Genomic DNA, 6,385 nt, shown 5'->3' with positions numbered 1-6,385 from the left:
TTGTAGTTCGGCTTCATTTAACATTTAGACATGTCAATCAAATTACCTGCATTGTTTTACCTGCATTTAAAACAAATATTTAATTGTACACTCGGACAGTCGTATGAAGGCTGTAGCTCAACTGCTTATATACAGACTTATTATCTATAAGCTTGAGCACTGATATTTTGCAATACATGTTCAAACCGAGAGGCTGAGCTCACTGTTGGCAGCTTTCCGCAGATCCTCTCACTGATAGGTGGCTTGGTGATTTCCTGTGATGAAGCTGGAAAATGTTTTGTGGAAAATTGAGAATACTTGCGATTCTGTGACATGAAATTCCTGCAAACATTAAACTGAAATGACCTGAATTCCATTTGGTTCCTCAATATCTCCTGGCGATGGTTTGCTCAGGCTTGAAGAAGTTCCACACACCACAGGATGTAAACCTCCTGTTGCATGTCTCAACAGCCAAGTGCACATCCATCACACTTACGCAAGCAAGACAGTGGTATTAAAACCTTCCCTCTTCCAGAAGATAGTCCTTGGGATTTGAGCTTTAATGATTTCATATGAATGTTATGGCACAATCCTGACAGAAAGAGCATCGGATTCTACTACTAAACAGTTTATATTTTCAGCTCTTATGATTCACAGCTGTGTTGTCTGTACCATTCGCCTCAACGTACAGCTGCGGGATGACAAAGCTGAAGAAATTGGATTTGACAGTGTTTTTCATTCTTTCATCCCCAAAATAACATTACCCATGATGTCCCATCTCTGACAATGTGATGATAATGGATGAGGGCAAAAGCTAAGTTTACAATAGAGAATCTTCATTTGAAGAAGGGGGCCAAGAGCAGAGATAGAGCAGGAAAACAAACGTTGAAGTGCTGATATGTAGAGCAGTGAGTGATAGAACATCTTTGCTGTTCATCCATTGATGGAAAAGACTGTTGACTGAGAGTCGGATCTCTTGCTTTTGCCAACACTGAGGTCTGATGCATCCTAAAATTGAAGCCCCTAAATATAAACATACAGAACTTTGAGCATGCAGAACCTAAATGCATTTATTTAGCAAGTGTATAAAAACTCATGAAGGGCTCAGTGTAATTCAGTTGTTTTGTTAAATAAAGAAGGCAGTGCTAATTGTGCAACATAGGTGAAGAAACAAATTTGCTCCTTGACATGGTCTTCCAGAACACAAAAGATGATTTTAAGAATGTCTCAGTGTTTATTGACCGTACAATAAAGGTTAATAGGGTTCAATGTTGTTTTGGATCCCTTGGATGGATCAAACTTGTTCAAAGCTAGCAGTAGAATGTTTGGACCAACACGAGGGCGAGTAAATTACTTTTTTTTCAGGATTTTCATTTATAGGTGAACTATCCCTTTAAACTGAACCAAATTTTTGATACAGAAAAGGAAGGTTTTTAAAAAACATATGTGAATGATGGCTTGACAAAGCCTTGTCTAAATGTTTAAAGAAATGTAAAACCTTGAAGTTTGTGTTTCTGTTTCGAATGTGACATACAGAAATGTGTACTTTATATATACTTCTTCATATTTAATACATTTTATGTCTCAGGGTGGAAGAACACTCCATTTCCCAGAATTTCATTGTCTAATTAATTTCTCTTAATTCATTCAATTACTCTTCCTGTAACTCAAATTCAAATTCTGATTCAACTTTCAAAGGGGCATGTCCACTGCAGTTAAAATCCCAACCCATGACTTGAAAGGAAACCAATTCTTCAGTTCCAAATTTTGCCCAACCCTGCAGTCAATGTAACAAAAAATATATTTGAGAAGTTGGACATTTAAGAGTAAAAAAAAAAAAAGAAGAACATAAATCTTGTAAACATTTAACATTGCAGAAATAGGCTTCCATGAGGAAGTGATCACAACTGAGGGAATACAAACAAAATTTAGTATGATCTAATAGACTCTGATCAAGCCAATGAGGTGAAACTGATACTCAGAATAATCAACCAAGTATCACTCACACTGTCTGATACCGCAGAATGAAGGAGAATCGCATCTGTTAATCAAAACACACAGTCAAAATAACCAGGAAATTGGGTGTATTTTCAATGGCAGCTCCACAAAGGACAGCAAGTGCAAGCAAAACAGTACTTTTCTCCGGGTGTGTGTTCACACCGTGAACACACACCCGGAGCAGTGGGCAGCCATTTATGCTGCGGTGCCCGGGGAGCAGGTGGGGGTTCGGTGCCTTGCTCAAGGGCACCTCTGTCATGGTATTGAGGGTGGAGAGAGCGCTGGACATTCACTCCCCCCACCTACAATCCCTGCCGGCCTGAGACTCGAACCCGCAACCTTTGGATTACGAGTTCGACTCTCTAAGCATTAGGCCACGATGCCCTACTTTGCATGAAACTTTACTTTTTTTGCACTCGATCCATCTAGCCTCCAGCTGTTGTGTGTCCGTACTGTAGCCACTGTGCACCAACCATCTACTTACAAGTTTTGGATGCTGGAGGAACTGAGGATTATAAAGTAACAGCTAGTGGGACTAGCCTCCCAGGGGATGAAGACGGCTTCATTTGAATGAGAATAGTCTCCCTGTCCCCTGAGATAAGACTGAATCAACATGGGGTCTGAACATTCAGAATGGCTTTCAGCGCATAATGTGAAGAATAAAGTCTCTTTGCTTTCCTTTCTCGGCTAATGCATTTGAGGTGCATCAGACAGGGTGTTCGGGGAGCTTCAGCCTTGGACACTGCCAAAGACCTAAAGCATATCTGCTACTTTGCACAGCAATTATCCAGGTTTTCGTTTTTCCTCCCGGGGTCTCCAAGAGACTGGTTTTGCACCGTCCACACGCATTACTTCTCGCGCTGATTGAAGACCGATCCTGTCACCCCGTGTTTTCCAGGCTTTCAGGCCACCCAGTACGGACGAACCTCACGCATGTCATCCCTCTGTGTGGTCCTCTCAAAAGAGAAACAGATAGACACAGAGGAAACTCAAAGCAAGTGCCAACGGAGAAAGAGATGTTTCAAAATCTGACAGTGTCATTTCTGGGAAAGGAAGGAAGAGAGGGAAAGGAAAGTAGGAGGCGGCGGGGGGAGCCCAGTAAAACAAGCAAAGAGTCTGAGCTGATTGTGAGTGTGGGACTCTTGCCATGCGATGAGAGCAGGAGACTGGAGGGAGGGAGTGTGTGCGTGTGTGCATGGAGGGAGAGAGAAATGAGAAGAATCTCCAGACTTCAGTAAAACATTCAGTATTCTGCCCGTTCGCACTAAATGCTGAAAGAGAGCCACAAAGGATTAATTCACATGAAAGCGCCTGCAGCTTATACACAGCTCTGCTTAAAGAGATGAGAAAACAGTTATTTCAGTCCACAGGGCATCTAACTGCTTTGACTGATCATTAGGGGCTAGTTAGCAGCCTTTACCATCCCAGTCTCATCCAAGAGACAGAGTCACCTTTCACTATAAAAGCCCTGAAACGAGCGCAGTAAACACAACAATTAAAAAAATGCTCTATGTAAATCTATCTTTCAGCAGAAAAAAAATCTTTCCTTTCTTTAATGGGCTTTATTTGTGGTTTGCTGGATTAAAAGGCCTGTTTCCGGCCCACATGTTGGAGATGCTGGTTGCCCCTGAAGGTGTTTAGTGCGAGCGAGCCGTGTAGCGCCGAGTCACGGGCAGCTGGGAGAGATTAATAAAGAGAGGGAAGGCTCATAAATACTGCTGCCCTGCAGTGATGAATGCCTCCACAGTACATAGACAGCAGGATGGGAGATAAGCGGAGAAAAGACAAACACTCCATTTCAGGTCGGGACATGTTGCACCCAGTTAGGCCTCAACCTAAAAGAGCACTTGGACCAAAGGTCTCCAAACACTAGAGGACAGCATTCCATGGGCTTTGGAGGAGCTAAATTTACATTTACATTTAGTCATTTGGCAGACGCTTTTATCCAAAGCGACTTACAATTGGGGAATACAAAAAGCGATTCATCTTGAAGAGGCAGTCAGACAGAGGAAGTGCTCGTAACACCAAGTCTCAGTCATTGTTCAAATAAGTACAAACTAGTAGGTGGAGAGAAAGATAGAAGGAAAGTTTTTTTTTTTTTTTTTTTTTTTTTTTAGTTTAGGATGAAGTCAAGTACTGCCGAAAGAGATGAAGTACTGCCGAAAAAATTGTGACTAGACAAAAATTATGGAAGGATCAATTTCTGGTCAATCTCAATGTTGGGGTCCATTTGCTCAGTCTGATGGAAATGCAGTGTAGTACAACAGCAAAAAAAAAAAAAAATTAAAATGAAGGCGGTGACAGGATTTTTACATACTTACAATTACCTATCTAGAAGACAAAATGACAAGTGTATCAATTGATTATCAGGATGTGTTATGCTTTAAATTATGAGAACTATTCCTGTGTAAAGTACATTTTTCCAATTACAAAGGACTCGGATGTTAAAGTTTGGGGTCAGCAAGTTTTTTTTTATGTTTCTGAAAGCCAATACAATAGCAGCCAACACTTCAGTCTCCAGTGTCACATGTTTCGTCAGAAATTATTCTAATATGCTGATATGGTGCTCAAGAATATTTTTTTTATTATTATCAATGTTGAAAACATCGTTGTTTAATATTTCATTTAAACTGTTTTATGAGTGGCACAGAAATGACACAATTCGATTTTAAAGACCATGTTATTCAGCAACTATTCATAGTGACAAACAGGAGCCAATGATATACAAAACATGAGAAATTCACAAAAAATCCTACTATGCAATACACTGAAAATTATTTCGGAGTGATGTATTTGCAGCCAAGCAGATGGAAGCTATTTATTGATATGCAAACAAGTGAATCAAATTTTGTTTTACCAGAGAAGAGGAATGCTGTGGTTTTGAAGAGGGTGAAAAAGAGCAGAAAACAGTGAAATTTGGCCAGCAGGAGAGGAAGAGAGCGCTTAACATGAGGTTTGTGGAGGAAATTTTCCTTTTGTGATGAGACACTGAAGAAAAAGCTATAGTGTACGTGCACTTGACAATCAAGATTATAGAACACACCTCAAGTTTAGGAACATTTATAATGACTGATAATAGTCACCTCAACACCATGGTCTTTTTCTGTCTTGCAGCAGATTGAGGAAAGAAAAGTTCAAGCATTTTGCACTAAGGATCACATCTATTAGTCCAATAATTCAGAAAAGATGCCTAAAACATATCTAAACAGCTGCTGAGAGTATCACATGGTTTAATATAAAGTGCTTCACATAGTTATTCCAAAGAAAATAATGACTCATCATCTGTTCTTCTAGACCTTTTTTAAATGTTACTTTAAATGGAAACTTCAGAAAAGTCTGTCATCATTTACCTTCACGTTGTTCCAAACCTATAAGACTCTAGCAGAAGATTGTCCATATAAAGCAAGTAAATGGGGCACAATGTTGTTTTAGAACCCACTAACTCTAATTTTTGGATCAACTATCCCTCTAAGTAATTGATTATTACTGAAAAGGTGGACAGGCCTAACACCAGCTTATAAAACTGCCAGTTAACAAAAAGAAAAGTGGAATAAAATTCCCAAAAAGTAGCTAATTAACATATCATACATAACTGTTTGACTAAATCAGAAGGATCAGTCCATTCCAGCAAGAGTTAACTTTCTCCCTAACGTGCTTCATTCGGCAAAGAAGTTATGCTCAGCTCTTGGCACTGAGTTGTCCAGTTCTGATGATGTCACTCAGACCTCTGTGACCCAGAGCTGGGTGTATCGGCCATGGTTGCGCAGGAAAGCCTTCTCTCACTGTGGGATGTGTTTTTCTGGGCAGACTGTGAGGAGTCGCTTTAACAGTGGGCGATTATTATTTAACAAAGCTCTGCACTGGATACACACTCCTCAATAACACACATATATATACACTCCTGAGAGAGAAAGGTGTTAAGACCATTCAATAACGTGTATTTACGTCTGCCCCAATCGCAAAAGCACTGGGCAGTGGGCACAAATAGACAGATAGCGCTGAGTTATTCACACATCATATCACAGGAATCATGTGTGTGTGCAATGGAAAATATAAAGGAATAATAATATTGAGCAATGCCTGTTTACAAAATGGCATCCACTACCACACCCAAGGGAGGCGAGAGCGAGGGGTGAGGTTATAGTTAACAATGACATAGAGCGTTTAAAAATCATATGTTGAGTAACAATATTTGAGGAGAGAGAGAGGGAGAGTTGGGTAGAGAGAAACTCAAGCCAAGAGAAAAGGCCATTTCAGGGGGCCTCGTTTAAGCTATGTGACCAAACAATTGCTTTATTGCCTCAGTGAGAAGCCAAAGCATTGTGTTCTGGCATGAAGTTCCTCAGATGTTCTTTCATATGGCCTGGCAAGGTTAAGGTAAAAGAATAAGCTTGGCTACAGTTCAGCA

Source organism: Barbus barbus, assembly GCF_936440315.1.
Source record: "Barbus barbus genome assembly, chromosome: 1".
NCBI lineage: Eukaryota > Metazoa > Chordata > Actinopteri > Cypriniformes > Cyprinidae > Barbus > Barbus barbus.
Note: the sequence above shows the minus strand (reverse complement) of the source record.